Source organism: Pinus tabuliformis, chromosome Q, assembly GCF_031772625.1.
Source record: "Pinus tabuliformis cultivar Carrire ecotype Pingquan chromosome Q, CPIR1, whole genome shotgun sequence".
In the NCBI taxonomy this organism is placed as follows: Eukaryota; Viridiplantae; Streptophyta; class Pinopsida; order Pinales; family Pinaceae; genus Pinus; species Pinus tabuliformis.
The window spans coordinates 472,630,912-472,648,837 of record NC_142296.1 but is presented as its reverse complement, the minus strand read 5'-3'; positions in this window follow the sequence as shown (position 1 = coordinate 472,648,837).

Genomic DNA, 17,926 nt, shown 5'->3' with positions numbered 1-17,926 from the left:
CAACAAATATTTTCATATTTAATAAAATTGATATCGATTAGAATCTCTATAGGTTTTCTATTAGTATCTAGTGGTAAAATTTAGACAGGGATTTATTAAAAGATTTATTTGGTCTCATCGATCTTATTCTTATGAGAAAATAAGATTTCACTGACACTTGCAGTGGTTATTTGATGAACTAATCCACCAATAACATAAGGCATAGTATTAACTTGTAAAATTGACATTGAGATGCCTCATAACATAGAGTGGGTGCTAAACACCCACAAAAGTTTTCATTCATATTGAAGTGCTTAAAATCATAATTTTTTTCCGAAGAAAAATCATAATTTTATTTAGCCTAAAAATCAAGGAACAAAATTACATTGTCTAGATGCCTGAAGGCATTCCTTTACCTCAAAATTTTGACTGAAGCCCAAAAAAATAAAAAATAAAAGTTACACGAGTCTTTCAAAAAAGTGCCAATCAAAAGCTGATGCCCAAATGAAAACTAACCAACAAAAAGGATAAACTTGGGCTAATAGAAAATTCTTAGTCACCCTTTTCTACCCTTCTTCTTCTCAATTTTTCACCATCCTCCTTGATCAAGAGTGGATGTTACAATGATTAGTTGCTTTTCAGTTGTTTTCCTTGGATGTTCCTCATCTGAGTCTTAGCTCTCAGGGGATTAAGGACATTTGAATCCTCCAATTTCATTCTCCTTCTGCATGTCTTGACCAAGATTCCTTTCTGCACTTGGATTTTGTGAACTCATCATCATCATTCCTTCCTAATTAGTTCCTTTGTTTGTTGGAGGAGATTGTGGATTTTATTTTTCATCAATTATGGGATCCTCTTCCTCTTCTTCATCAGGTTGTTGTGCTAGGAATTTCCACCCCTTAGGTTTTTTTGTAGTTTTTTTTTTCTTCCTAGGATCTTTCTTTGCTAGAGGACATGTGATTTGTAAATTTCCATTTTGTAAGCAGAGCCTACACCTGAATGCAGTATTCTCATAATATAAGAACTAATTCCATCATTTATTGTTGTGTGTTAGAAGAATGCGATTAAGAAAACCTTTGTTGAGGTATACCTCTACACAAATTCTGGCAAAAGTATATATTGCTTCTTCTTTTCTTTCTGTATCCATATTGATGTATCTCGCCAATAGGTTACTGATTCCTTTTAGAACTTTTGGATGCCAGAAATGAAGAGGTAAATTATGCAATCTTACCCATAATGGCATTTTGGAGACCACCATTGAATTAGCATCAAAATCTGGGAACTATGGAGTGATTAATAGTCCTGCATCACCTTAGAACCATGGAACCTCTTATATAACAGACTCTCTGATCTCTAATGCTTTAAATTTTACTATGAAGAAGCCCTTGGAATAAAGGCGAACCTCGGAATTTGGTAGACATTTCCCTGGCCAATCACTTGAAGGTTTAATTTTACTTTTGCATGGGCTTGATAGGTTGAAAGATGATTAGTTATTTCTACTATATCTATTGTCATTGTCGGGATTTATTTTGTCTCCTCCACAATATAGGGCCCATGAATGTTTAGATTCTGTTCAGATTTACTTGGTGCAGCAAATTTCCCTTTAATAGCGTCTTTGAAGGAAGTAGATCCATGAATTGCTCCAGGCAATCCTCCTCACAGCCTCAAGTTTATGATGATTGTGGAGTTCCTATCCACACCATAGTCTTGTAGCTTCTGATAATCCTTAATAGATCTACCGACATAGATCAAGATTTGTGCCTCCATTGGAATGTCAGATCTATGATGAATTTCCTTTTTCAAATTCTATGCTAGGAGATCCTTTTTGACCCCATAAGGATCAAATTTCTAGATGGAGTTTGAACAAAAATTTGAAACACTGCACCTTTGCCCATGATGGCTCATTTTTCATCACTTTTCTCTGACGAGCACTTGTTGGGGATAAAAAATGCCTCTCGCCCAGATTTCGATGACGTTGGGAGACTTTCCTTATTGTTTTCATTGGCTTCTGTCAAGAGATGAGATAAAAAGCACAGATCAGGTCTTATACAGAGGGTTGTCAAATCAGTAGAAACCTTGGGTGGATATGCCTCTTGGTCTGTGTAGTGTTCAATATGCATCTGAAGCATAAGGATTTTTTCCCCATAACCCTCACATCCATGACTCTCAAGCATAATCTTTGAACTATATGCATGGAAAACGAAAAAGCTAGAAGCAACATATTCCAATGACTGATGAAAAAACCCACCACACACAGAGGAGCCATGAAAATATTTACCAATGCATGGCAATATATCTGTAGTTGTGGAAAGAAATATGGGCACAAAGGGAACAAACCTTTGTAGGCCAATTTGATGTGATGCTCTTTGGACTTCCAAATCCCAGTTTCGACTTATCGCTCTTTCAATTTTGAGCAAGACTTAGTTCCCGCTGTGATATGAGACGGGTCGATCCTCCTTAGACATAATTCGAAGCCCCCTACTGTCAATTGCATTGAGATAGCAGAGGGCCCAGTGTCCATTGTTAAGCCCTTCCCCAATAGTGTAATCCAGACCCTGGCAAGCTATGATGACATGCACGCAAGAGATGCGAAGCAGGCAAACCCTAGACACGAAAATGTAGACCATTTCCCTCCCACCCCTCCACCGCATTCCTTTCGAATGGAGTTTTATCAAGTTCCTAAAATTATGTCATTACATGAAATTACATTAATAACCCTGATAATGCAACTATAGCATTAGAGAACGACTCAAATTCCTAAAATTAATCCACCTTAACTATGACATAGTTGAGAAAGAGTCATCCAATCATAAAAACAAATTCTACATAAATATATAGAAAAAAAAGCATAATTGATCAATATCACATCTATTGGAATTGATGATAACACTAAGACGGTGGTGAGTTAGTGTAGTGGCCATTTTAAACAATATCATAATACATCATAACTGGAAACATAATAATGCATCAACATCCTCAATCATCACATAAATACACAAGAATTCCATATGTACGTCGAAACCCTTGCAATAGAAAAGCACAAATCTTCTTATCTTCTTTAATCTTTGATTACAATGATTTACTGGTATTGATACAAAGCAGACACCAATCTCTTGAAGTATGCATGCACCAACTTGCTTTTGGCTTCAACTATTTTAACACTCCAACCTCAGTGATATGCAAGCACTGACTTGCTTTAAGATTCAAGCTGATTGAGTCACCAACCTCATAGATGTGCAAGCACCAGCTTGCTTTAGGATACATACAACTTGATTGAGGTGACAACTTATGAAATCATAGTGGACCTTCCCCTTTAATAAAATTTTCACCGTTGGATCCTGTTGTGGTAAAAACACAACCCCCCCCATTTTTGACTTGGTCAACTCAAATAATGGGGACCCTTCCTATAAAAATTTTGGCTAAACACCATTTTGGATTTTTATTTAGTTGATTGCCTTACGCTTTTGTTAATTTTTAATTTTCTTTGGATTCTTGTTTTGATTGCTTTGTTAAAATCGATTTTTTATAAGCTTCCCATTGACGGTTGTTTCGCCTCATTTGGTCAACTGGTTCATAAATGGCACTCTTTTGAGGTCTCATCATTTATCTAGCCTGGGTTTAAAATGCATAAAATGTACAATATTGCATTTTGTAAATAAATTAGTTCCATAATGCATTTATTGTAAATATTAACCTCTAGTTAGTTATTATTAACATTTTTCATTTTTACTTATAAAGCCAAATCATGAATTATCAGGATTTTAAGAAATTTACTCCAATTTCCAAATCAATTACTAATCTTAAAAAACCCAGAACATTGAAGTGGCTGTAGTTTATTTTTATTCTTTTTATTTATTTTCCAAGTGGTTGTAGTTTAGAAACTAAAATACATAAAATATCAATATAATAAAAAATATATAATAAAATTTCCCGATCGCATCGGAGGCTTTGATCGCATCGGGAGTTTTCAAGTGACACATTTCTAAAAAACCCGATGGATTCAATCCTCCCGATCCTGATCATTAAAAAGTGTATACATCGCATCGGGGGTTTTTCACTTGACACAAGTTTGAAAACCCCGATAGTCCTCATTCTCCCGATCCGATATGCGATGGTGATAAGTCAAAGGCATGCCATTAACTTATGGTTTGTTTTTTTAGTTTCAAGTTTTCACTCATACGAATGAGTGAATGGTAGTGTGAATGTCGTATGAGTAAAATGGTAACATAAATGTAGTAGTAGGGTAGTTTAAATTAATATTAAAACAAATATGTAATATTAAAATAAATATTTATTAATTTAAATAATTAATTTTAAATTAATTAATATGTAACATTTAATTAATTTGATTAAATTTAAATTTAAATATCATTTAGATTAATATTAATTAGTTTTTAATTAGATTAAATTTGTTTATAAATAGCTAATTAGATATCAGTTAGTTAGATTAATAAATAGTTTATTAATAATTAGTTTAGTTTATAATTAACAATTAATTTAGAATTAATTAGAATCCTAATTTAGGATTAGATTTTTAGCCCAGCAACAGAATTTCCAGATTTATGTCATATTTGACTCATCAACTTTGGAAGCTCATAGAATGAGTTTTACTTGGCCAAATGAGGCCCAGGACGGCTCATTGGAAAGAGAAAATCAAGGAGAACATTTTTGAGGAGGTTTCACTAATAGATTTAATCATTTATTGGGTCAAAAATTAGGTAGAAGATTAAGCTCCGAATTTTGAAAACAAAATCATTTTTCTGAGTTATTTTCTTCATTTTCATTTGTCCAAAGCCTCTTCTAATTGCAGATCCATTGGTTAATAATATCTTTGGCCAATTAAACCACCCCAAACATCAATAGAGAGCTTATATTTTATTTTAAATTATTTATTTAAATAGAATTTGATTGGATTTGATTTAATTCCCAGAAATGATATTTTGATTGCATCTTAATTTATTTTGATTTCTTTTTGCAGGAAAACGGTGGAAGAAATATGGAGAAAAGGATCTCAATCAATGAGAATGCTCCAGCAATTGAAGATCAGGATTTTTGAGCAAATAAAATTGGATTTGACAGATTTCTCTTCAACAAACTTTCCTATCAAGAATTCCTTAAAAAATATTATAAATAGCAGATTGCAGAATGTAATAAAGGGCTGCTCTCCTCTGCAATTTTAGACTTCTAAAAGAACTACTGTAATAGGAATTTAGAGTTGTAGGAGAGAGGAGAGAAAATCTCAGATCTGTGGATTATTGGGGATTTTTCCTTTGTATCTTGAATTATGTATGAAAGGCAGAGTTTGCACTATTGTGGCTCTAGTTTTGAAAGCAGAAGTTCAAGCAATGTAAAGGAATATTGGAGACCGAGGTCAGAGAAATGGATGCAATAAATTGGTATTTCTAATACTATTGTTTCAAATATCAGTTTTATTTTTATGATAATAGGAATGTCTCATTTTATTCATGTTTGTGCACTTTTGTCAATATGGGTAATTTGTCTCAATGCTGTTATTATGTATCTCTGTTCTTCTGGATTAAATTCTGATTTCTGAGTAACTATTTGGTCATAAATCTGTCTTATAAAACTGATTTAATGAATGGTAATGTGTTGTGAACTATTTCCCCATATCATTATTCAATTATTGGATTTACTGATATGATAATTAATATCATTTTTGTGAACTACTTCCTGAATGTTGTTGGTTTATTATTTCAGTTAAGAGGTCTTAATAGGATGTGTTTTGGTAACCATAATATCAGTTAATTGAACTACTTCATTAACTTGATATTCATTATAAACAAGACATATTTAAATCCCAATACTTTAATTATCTTGCTCTTAGTTGGGTTAGATCTATATCTGCCTAATTATGATAGGATTAAGATTAGTTTCTTTTTGCTTGCATTATAGAATAATTTTGCAAATTAGAGTAATTTATACATTCTTTTAAGTCCTCTCCTCAAAGAGGCAAAATTTTAGTTGTGGCTTGGCTGAACCCAAATAAGCTTAAGGGTCATTCTCTTGCCTAATCAGCAAGAAGAAGTGATCTGATATCCCTGTCTATTGGTAGTTAAAGATACATCATAAACCAATAGAGATAGGGAGAAGGTAACTGGACCTAGTTAAACCAGTCGGAACCACCACACCAAACGGAAAAGGAGCTGCTTTAAGGTTTGGACCGGGTGGTTATCCCCCATTGTTGTTGTAGCGATTTTTGAGGCATCAACAGATCCACAAGTTTTCCAATCAATATTCAAGAGAAAACATTCACACTACTGATTTTACCTTTGCAACATAACACATACCCATAACACCATGGACTCTAATACTAGTTTTCCATTAACAACTCTAATTTCTTCTTTATACTCAACAAAAAATAGTCATGAATATACTTGTACTTTGTAGCAAACAATCTCATACTTGGTTATTGAATTAAGAAATAAAAGAGATCGAATATAAGCTCATCATTATGACTTACTTAAACTTTCCCCTACATACAATAGTTGTACCACGAGTTTCGATTTGAACAAAAGAGAAACTTCTTGTGCAAAAAAATCTTTGGTTTCAGGTGCATTATAATTTCTAAATTGGGACGTGGAATAATGTGATGATAACAAAAGTGAAACTTCCCCACGCTAAAAAAAATATGTCCAGAGATGCAATAGAGATCATGGCGACAGCGACCGAATCCTCATTCTCAAATGCAATAATTGTGGACCACCGACAGCTAATTATTGTGTCTCAACTGTAAACAGTTTTCACACAACAAAATTATTATCATGCCAGGGAGCAATTAATATCTAATATTAAATTCAAGGAACAAATTTTATCTTTTTCTGTTGTCGGAAGTGCATGACCGTCGATTAGGAGCTTAAAGGTTTTAGGGAAGGGTACTGTATTCTCTTGGCATTTCGGTGCTCTCAATGAATTAGTCTTGCTTTTTTTGCTTCTATTTGGTGTTTCGCAGAGATATTGGGTGAAAAGATTTGTTCCCACTACCCTTTATAGTGAACGTTGAAGGAAAATTCATTTAATGTAGTGGCTGATCATTTAGAAGGACTGCTTTCCTCGTGATCTGCATCATGTTGTTGTGCACGTCGTGTTTTATGATCTCGTGATCCGCATCATGCTGTCGTTCACGCCGTGTTCAGAGTCGTTAAATGATGACTCATTGGTTTCCGCAGGCGAGAATGGCTCTGGCACTCAGTCATCACCTGCCTGCAGGGAGGCCACAAGGAATTTTACTGCTCAGGATTAAAGTTTAAAGTATCTTTCTAGAATTTTATGCAGAAATGAATTTAATTAGTCGTATAAGTTTTCTTGGCATTAAATTTATCTTGGGGACATAGTCATAACACTGTATCAAACATTGGTAGCGAGGATCCGAATCAGTAGCAGGATCTGAAGCATAGAATCAGTAGCAAGATCCAAAGCGTATCCTGCTACTGATTCTATGCATCTTTTCAGCTGTCCCTCCCCGTGAAGGTTGTATACAGTGCTAGGCCAATACTAATTCTATGCATCTTTTTAGTTGTCTCCTCAGGTCTATTGTAAAACCTTTTATGGAGGTTCTACAACAGAGAAGCTAAACTACTTCACAGATTTTCCAATAAGAATTCGTTGAGAAAGCTTTGTCTTCACTTATCTTGGTTTAGATGGTTCCTTCCTTTTCTCACAGCACTTCACCATTTTCCCAATTCTGATGAACTATGTAAATACAATAACATGTTCAAATCACCATTTTCCCAATTTTGATGAACTATGCACATACAATAACATGTTCAAATCACCATTCGTTGAGAAAGCTTTGTCTTCACTTATCTCGGTTTAGATGGTTCCTTCCTTTTCTCACAGGACTTCACCATTTTCCCAATTCTGTTGAACTATGCACATAGAATAACATGTTTAAATCACCATTTTCCCAATTTTGATGAACCATGCACATAAAATAACATGTTCAAATCACCATTTTCCCAATTTTGATGAAATATGCACATAGAATAACATGTTCAAAGTTAGTGATTGTCCTGGTTTTACCTTTTATGTTGAATACCTGAACATCTTGATTGTATGCATAGAGTTTAAAGTTATTGATTTTCCCGATTTTACCTTTTATGTTAAATTCTTGAACATCCAATCCTTCCTGCTAGCACACATACACATTGATCTCAATGAGATTTAACTTAATCAACCATATCTTTGACTTGATTTTGAGGTTCTTTGGCAACATCCCTCATTTACACTGCTCTTCGCTCCCTCATCTTTGGAGCTCCTTCTAGTTATCCAACTGCCTCCTATGCATTTTCCTCATTATGAGCCCTTATCTCCCCCTTAGCCATCCTCTCCATGCCCATCAGGAGATTAGCAAATACACCCTCTACAAATCATCCTTCCCCCACTGCCCTCCTTGGCTAATCAACATGGTTCATGAGCGTGCTCAAGTCAGGAAAGGAGGTGGAGGTCATGGTCATGGGCGACCTCTACGAGCAGTAGACTATGATGATAATTCGACTCTCTATGACTTGGACATTCCTCTGAGCATTTGACACAAGGTTACTTCTCTGGATGCTAATGAGTGCATGCATCTAGGAGATGGGCAATGGGTCGAATGGAATCTTCTAGCCAGGCACCTATGGAAATAAGAACAGGCTAGAAACATTGTTGAGTTGAAGGTTGCAGAAGCCAAGGCTAAAGCAATCACTTTCTTTCCCATCTCTTTGGTATCCTCCGGTGAAGAGGTTTTCCATTACACCAAAACCCATAGGTGTTGGTAAACGTTCCAAACCAGTAACTAGGATCCCCAGGGTGGAAATTACGGATTCCATAGAGGTGTGGTGATTTTTCCAACACCCCCCCTCAAACGCAACTAGGGGGAATCGAACCTGGGTCTAGCCTCTAATACCATGAAGAGGTTTTCCGTTACACCAAAACCCACAGGTGTTGGTAAATGTTTCAAACGAGTAACTAGGATCCCTAGGGTGGAAATTACGAATTCCATAGAGGTGCGGTGATTCTTCCAACACCCGCCCTCCAATTCCGCTCACTGCTTCTTCCTCCAACTCCCAAGATGGCATTGGCTTCCCCACTAACACACCTATTTCTCCCTCCTCCTTCCCTCGGATAGATGATGTTTTGAAGTAGGGTCTTGCAAATGTGGAATTTGTGAAGGCATTGAATTAACAAGCTCCCAGTTCCTTTCGGTGTCCCATCGTTGAAGACCATCCAGAGGAAGTTGTAGCACCAGAGTTGACCGACAACATGCAGGATACCTCTGTCACTGCCATAGTCAAGCGATATGTTTCTCTAGTATTTCACAATGACACATAATCTCAGTTTTCAAGCATATCATCACAGGGTCTCTTCAGTTTTGGCCTATAGTTCTTATTGCCATACTCTTTGGCTCCATCTAAACTTGTTATGAAATGGATATTAATTCAACCTTAAGTAATTTGTTTATGTTTAAATATATCGAGAATGTTGAATAAGATGTTCACACACAATGATTTAAGTTTTTTGAGAATTATAATCTGAATTAGGCTCCATTTTCTTTTGACTATAATATTTACGAAAAAAAAGAACCCGTATATTTGAAATTTAATTTTATACTATTTATGATATGTAAATTGTCATGGATATTCCACTAGACAATTTGTCACAACATATCTGAAAATATTATATTAAAAATTTGAGACTCTACACTATTACAATTTTATAAACTTTAAGATCTATAAACTTAATTGTAATTAGTGCATGCATACAAATAGAAATTATGCAGAAAAGTAGAGAATGGCAAAATAAGCTCATACACATACACATAAGAGAAAATATATGCTCTCTAGGAAACCCTTTCGGGAGAAAACCCAGCTGGAAGGTCAAGTCACTTCACTCTCTTTCTTTGTCTCGAAATATGGTTGTGGGTACAAAGAAGTAATGATTGTGGCCTGTGGGTTGCTACAATGCACAAACCCTCTCTATTTGTTCTACCTCCTATGCCTCCTATCTATCTTTGTTCAATTATGGAAAAAATGGTCTTGAAAGAATGGAATGCCTCTTCCTCCTAGTGACCCAGTTATAACATAACCCGATAGCCTACTAGTGGTTAATTTTGACTATATCAACTCTTAACTAGAGTTATAATATAGAATCTTATGGAGTCTTCTAACTTTGTAATCACGTGGCTAGCCCCTTTTCCATGAATAATGGGGGCTGACTTGGCATCCTCCCGAGCTATAGGTGTGAAAACAGGAAGGTCAACTTTTGAGTGGCATCACCTTTGCATATAGACTTTGATTGACACGCTTCTTGTGTCGTTGGAAAGATCTCTGTGTATAATAACATGAAATTGTGTGGCACTGAAGTGACAAATTTTTACCCCAAAAATTTTTGTTTTATGCCTCAAAATGCTTCTAGAACGTTTTAGACGTCATTTTTCCACACTGGGTCCCGCCACTAAAAACAGTGCCATTAGCTGATTCCTCCACATTTTCCACTCCAAATGCATCAAGATGGATGAAAAACAATATAATGATCCAATTCAAATGAATTTAATTTTGTTAATTTATGGTTTGTATTATAACAAATTCTATATACAAAAAAATAATAAAAAAAACTTAAACAACTTAAAAGGTAATATTAGTTTGACATTTATAATTCAGACTAAGCTTTAGAATAAATGTTTAAATTTTTTGAGGAATACAGTAAGATAATTGTTACCATCTCTTCTAACTTCTATTGTACATGGTTATTGTAATTCTTAACTCAATGGTCAATCAATAATCTTAATAAATTATTATTTGTTCCTTGGGAACTATTTATGCAATTATTAGATATGTTGACAAGCACATTTTGAGCATGAGAACCTAAGAGTGGAAGATTGAAAACTAATCAATTTTTTCTAACTCGTTCCCATTTGAAGAGGTTGGGTATATTATTGAAAACACTAAAACACATAGATAGAAGACATCAAATCCTAGGAATAAACTTTGACTCGCGATAACTTTAAATTTGACAAGAACCATGACCATAAGAACTATGATGTGGGAAATCTGATTTTCAAAGGAACTATGACATTTATTTGTGAGTAATAGTTTTGGGGGATAATTCTTTTGTCAGTCAAGAACCTTGATTCACAAGAACTATGACTAATGTTTATTAGTCATATTTATATGGAATTTCTTGATCAAGAACCTTGATGAGGGAACTATTATCACCAACAACCTATAATCTTATTCATTCATTGATCAAAGTTATTCTCAATTAAAGTCATTGTTGTAATAGTTCCTATTGGTTCTATTTACTATGGGTTGTATAACTTCCTATTGGCTAGAGTTCTTTAGGTCACAGTTCTTCTTGAATTGATTCCAAAATTTAATTTTTCATGTATCGATTATTTAATGAAAAGTTCTTGAGATGGTTAGTTCCATGTTATAGTTATTCCTTATCCAAACCCTTATAGCTCAAATCGTTTATTAACCTAACTTTCGTGACAGGTGGTCAATCAAGAACTGTGACCAATAGGAATTATGGTCACCAGAATTATGATGAAGGAATGTTGACCAACAAAGGAACTGTGACCTTCATTTGTCGGTTATAGTTCCAAAGAATTGCACATATCAATCAAAGTTCTTGAGGTCATAGTTCCTTTGTTAAATAGAAATTTGATGGATAGGTGGTTTATAGCATTTGAAAAACCTCCTTGCAAAAATAAAGAAACATCTTTATATCACATGGAAAATTGTGGATAGAGTTGATTTTAGGTCACCATGTAAAGTACTTGGACAATGGTCAATTCCAAGGGGTGGGTCATGGGTCCATGCAGGATAGAGACTATTATATATACTACTAATATACTATTGTGGTATGTATATGTATTTTAGTATACTAGTATAGTGTATATACCAACATACATGTAAGTCGATATATATAGTACTATATATACTATGATAATACACTAGTATAAATACTGGAAATATACTAATGTCAATAGATACTAGTGTACATACCAATTTTTGTCTTCAACAAAGGCACATGTACTAAGACTCATCAAATCTCTAAAATTTTCATAATATAAATAATCCTAGAAAATAATTTATGACAAAAATTCCAAGTTGACCTATCATTAGGAGAATTTTGAGTTAAAAAATGGGCCTCAAAACAATAAATGTACTAGAAAAATTAACTTAAAAAAATCAATAGGATTCAAGATGATGTCATCCCCAAGGGTAAATAATTTGCAGGGGAAAGAAGAAAACTACTTTTTTTTAGTTGTATTTTCAGCTTATCTCCTTATAAGTTTACTTAGATCTCAATTCCAGACACCCGTTGAATGTAGAGTTAAATTATACATTCAAAAAGTACTCATTCTACATATTTTTGAGTAAATTTGCATGTAAAGAAATTGAATATACATTAAAAAAAATGTTCAACACTTTTCAAGTATTTTAAATTTTTTTCTTTGTGGGTCTACTCAGAAGTACACATTCTAGGTACATCTTGTATGTGGAACTTAATTTTGTATCCAATGGGTATTTACACTTGGATCTTGAGTAAACCTATAAGTAGATAAGCCAAAAATACAATAAGAAAAAGTAATTTCCTTTCTTTTTCCTTAAAAACTCATAACTCTTATTTTATTATTTTCACTATTATTTTATTATTTTTCCTAGGAGGTCTATTTTAGACCTTAAAATTCCTCTAATGTTGAAACTAATTTCAGGATCATTCAGAAAACTAACTTCTACAAACCATATCTTTGAAAGTTTAGTGAACCATATCCAACATTAAGGAGATTACCCGGTCAGGGTCCAAATTAGACCCTTATTAGTTTGGTATGGTGATTCCAACTCATTCAATGGGTCTCTAGTTACCCTTACCCTGAGACTAGCCTAAGTTTAATCTAACCTAAACTATTTGATATGTACAATATGCACAATATCTTCAATTTGTCGATATATGATGTTAATTATGATTAAGAAACTGAAGGAAACGGAACCATCTGTATGATATTTCTTTAGAAAACATGATTCTTTTGAAGTGACTAAAATCAGGGCTTAGTCCAGCCATATTAAGGGTTGCTCCGACCAAAGGGGATTTAAAGAATAAAATAATTCAATATAAATGCAAATGCAGATTATAGTGAAGTGAAATAATACCTAAAAAATTTACCACAATACCTAAAGAACTCACCTCAAAATTCTCAGGAATTCATGGTATGAAAATAACAGAAGAAGAGTTATAACAAAAATTTCAAGATGGCTCGTTCACTTCACAAATCACTTTTTTGCTCCACCTTTAAAACCCTAAAAGTATTCATAGTTTCTCGTGTGCACTTCAAATATTTCTTCCTTGGATGATATTCAAATGAACTCATATATCCCTTATTTATAGTGTCTCTACATTCCCTTAGGGGGCTGACTTATAAAAATGGTTGGGCCAACGTATACTTTCTAGTTGGGCTAACCTGACAAAATATTTCAAATCTCCTAATTATTATGGAATTAGAGAGAGTACCATATACTATTGGAAAGATCTTATAATAAAATTTTGAATCATATATCATATTCCCCCATTTGATAGGTCTTTAGAGTAAAAATGTCTTCAAAAATAACACATTAAACAAACTAGGTACTTAAACAATATTTCCAACAATCTTCATCTGGGAATCTTTATCTCGGACATTTGTAGTCTCACCCTATCTTTCTCATCAATGGAAACAATATTTTAAATGCGCGCACACACACACAAGTATATATACTAGTATATATTTATAAATACCAATATGTATACATCATGATATATATACTCCAGCATATGTATACTACTATTGGTAATAGTATATACATTGTAATAATAGTATATATATCTCAATTTATATGTTGGTATATGTATATACTAGTATATGTATTGGTACATCTATATAGAAACATCAATAAATATATTAACATATTATTTTGGTATATATGGTATCACTATATGAATATACCAACTATTATATATATATATATATATATATATATATATATATATATATATATATATATATATATTCAAGTGGACTCTCCCTTAGGATGATATGATCATGCAAGCTAGGTTTTATAATATGGTTCTATGTTATGACATTATTTTAGTTATTGCTACTAATTTTTTGCAAAGCACTTATGTTATTTTTCTTTTTTAGTTTAAATGATAGACTTCTAGTTCTTGCATATGTAATGTCAAAATGTTGAATCTCTGCTAGTTTGGATTCACAAGTGGTAGCCTAATAGCACATGAAAAATAGGTATGTATCTCTTATTTAAGGTAATATAAAGTTCTTATCCTTACAAAGAAAAGGGTATGCTTGATAACAAATATAGATTTTTCGAAAAGAAGATAGAAAATAGAATATTAGCGTTCCAAACTAAATTAAATAAAATTGTAACTACATTATAATAAATGGAAAAATGAAAATGACCAACTCGAAAAGGGATGTATAAAAAATCATAATTTGGGAGACAAGATTGAAATGCTAGAAGAAACTTTATGTAACAATTTGGTCCTAAATAGTTAGGAAAATAAGGTGGATATCAAACTCATTAAAGAGGGAATATATCTGTGCGTGTGTGTGTGTGTGTGTGTGCATGTGTGTGTTAATTGAGTTGGATCATAAGCTTAACAAGAGATCCTTGAGTCTCATAACATTTAGCATAAAAGAGTGGAAAGGTGAGTATACACTAGCAATAGTAAAAGAAAAACTAAAAATTAATCATGAATTTAAATAACTTCTTGGAAACAATATTAATACTGAGATGGGGGTGAATTAGTATTAAGGATAGTTTTACAATTATTGTCAGTCTAATATTTTTCTTTCACATGGCAACCATTCATGTAAAAAACCAACAACATATTATGTAATCAATAAATTACATCAACACATGAACATCACAACAACACTATAAGTAACATACAAATATGAACTTAGAGGTTTAACATGGAAACACTTAAAGGGATAAAACCACCAATCTTGTTTTGTTGTGACGTGAACCTAAAGCCACCACTCAGATTACATCAATTTTTTAGTGAGCACCCACTCATAGGAAGAACCAACTCCCTTAATTGTTTTGCTAGCACCAACCAACATGAAGCACCAACTCCCTTGATTATTTTTCTAGCATCCACTAGTAGGAAGCAACTACTCCCCCTTAGGAGACATCTCGTCAACATACAAGAAGCATAGACTCCTTGATTATGCAAGCACCCACTTGTAGGAGGCACCAACCCCTAAGATACTTTATAAACCCACTTAGATGTTCCTGAAGTGCAGGCACTAACCTGTTGAAACTATAGGCAACTATTTCATTGGGCTTTCATATTATTTCCATAGGTGTTTTTTCACAAGGAACTTTCTTCCCATTGTTATGGATCTCACTTAGCCGGATACACAACCTCAATCCTCTGGTACACTCACCCATATTCTCAATGTGCCTTTCCCACTAGGTCAGGGCAAGGCCCTCTATTCTTAGTTGAGCAAATGAAATATTTTGTTTTTCCTCTGTATGATGAACACTAAAATAAACTTTTAATTGTTGCAACCAATGATTTAGCTTTAGAGTGTTAATATAACTTCCATATTGCTTGATTTCAACCTTCGAATCCCTTTTGAATAGCAACTATGAATGGTTCACAACACTCAAAATGGATTGGTCCTTTTCAAATTCTTTCATAGGTTCCCTCTCTTCTTCTTCCTAATCAATCGATTTTCCCTCTAATTCGACCTCCACATTAGAACATACTATTCTCCAAATAGGCTGATATTTTTGGTCAAGACCATCATGAGAAGGATCACATTGCCGATTATATTTGTGACTTGTGCTTCAAGCCATTCAACCTCACCTCTATAGGATCTTGAGGATTATTCACAGATTCATTGACCATGAGTAGGGTTCTATGAATTTTGTCTTAGTCGATCTGGATCTCCTCTAACTCCCCAAAATATACCCAAAGAAACATGATCTAATACCAATATGATCTATAAGCAACATGGATATTCCACTAGATAGTTCATCAAAACATATCCAATAAAATATTTTAGAAAAATTGAAATATACACTATGAGGGTTTCTTTCTCTTTATATTTTTGGATCTATTAATTATTGTTTGTTGCATATGCATGGAAATTATAATTATGGAGAAAATAAATAACAATGAAATAAAACTCGCAAACCACAAATTAACACAATATATACCCTAGGAAATCATTTAAGGAGAAAACCCAGTCGGAAGGTGAGGTTGCTCTACTTTCTTTATTTGAATGTGAAAATGGATGCAAGTACAAAGAACTAAGGTTTTTGGCCTATGGACTTCTATACTGAACAAAAAAATTATGTTTTATCTCTCCATATCCACTCTTGGCTACTCTACTCTTCTATGGAACAAAATGCACTTGAATAGAATGGAGCCCCTTTTTCTCCCAGTGGCCTAGTTATAAGACATCCTAATAGCCTACTAGTGGTTAAGTTCGACTCCTTGAACTCTTAAATATGTTAATTTGGAAGCTCAGTGATGAATTTCAACCATGGTACTAGATTTCTCTTTTTGAGAGGACAGATTTTGGCTGTTGAAGCGCTCAATTTGGACAAGGGAAAGTGCATTTTTTAATTAAAGCCCACAATGTCACATTTGATCAAGTCATCCCTAATAGGAAAATGGACACCCTTGGAACCCTATAAATACAAGTGACCTCAGGCTCATTTGAACATCACCAAGCATCTTCTTCATTGATTGATTTTTTCAGGTCTAAGGTTGGGTCAAGAAAAGTGGTTCATACAGGTCCGAGATTAAAAGACCTGAAGTTCGCACGTGTTTTAGGGTTTTTTGGTTTCTGAATGCAGGCTACACATAGGAAATGTTTTGATACAAATGTAGGCTTACAGACTCATTCGTGTGGTTGGAAGGTCTCAAGTGCACACATACCTCTTCCTCTATGTGATTGTGCTCTAGGGTTGGATTTTGATGTTTGACCACAGTTGGCGATAGTTGACTAAAGGCAGGATAAGTTGACTCTAATCTGGATTGATGTTGGGAATATATTTATGAATGTTGTTGGGTTAATTGCGCTGGATTATTTTGTATTGGACTCATTGTACTGTCTGCTGAAAATTTTATGAAAATATAATAAGAAGAAGAATTTCAAAAGGTTTTCCCCATTGTGGGATTTTCCCTAGTCTATGACCAAAACTGGTGTCTCTTGCTGATGCGTTGATTATCTCCTTTGTCACTGCATTTATTGTTCTATCTTCAAGAATTATTGATGGTTGGAAATATTAATTATTATTGAAAGATTGCTAATATAATAATTGAATTAGGCTAAAGTAATTGAATCAACATAGAACAATATGAAAAGTAATAAACAAGAGTTACAACATGGACTTTTCTAGAGTTTTATTTCATCATTATCACGTGGTTATCCACTCTTCCATGAGTAATGGGGGCTGACATCGCATCCTCTCGAATTATGATTGTCAAAATAGAAAGGCCAAATTCCAAGTGGCATAACTTTTGCATATGACTACGATTGAGATGATTCTTGCATCATTGGAAATGTATCTACATGTATAATCATTCTACAAGGTGTTGTGCTTAAGAAAAAATGTTTTAACGCCCCCAGAAAACATCGTTTGATGCTTCTTTTGAAAGGGTGCAGACGCCAATTTGGTCAATTAGGACCCACTAGAAAAAATAGACGTATGAGTTAATTCCTCCATTTTCTCCACTCTAAAAGGTTCAATATGGATGAAAAATAATATAATGATCCATTTTGGATCATAAATTCAAAGTTGGACATATATTCATAATATTTAAAATATCCTTTGAACCATAAATAATAGTCATAAACTTAGTGCATTTTATTATTTCCATAATGAAAATGCTTAATAATGGAGTTTTTTTAACCATGAACATATTTTTT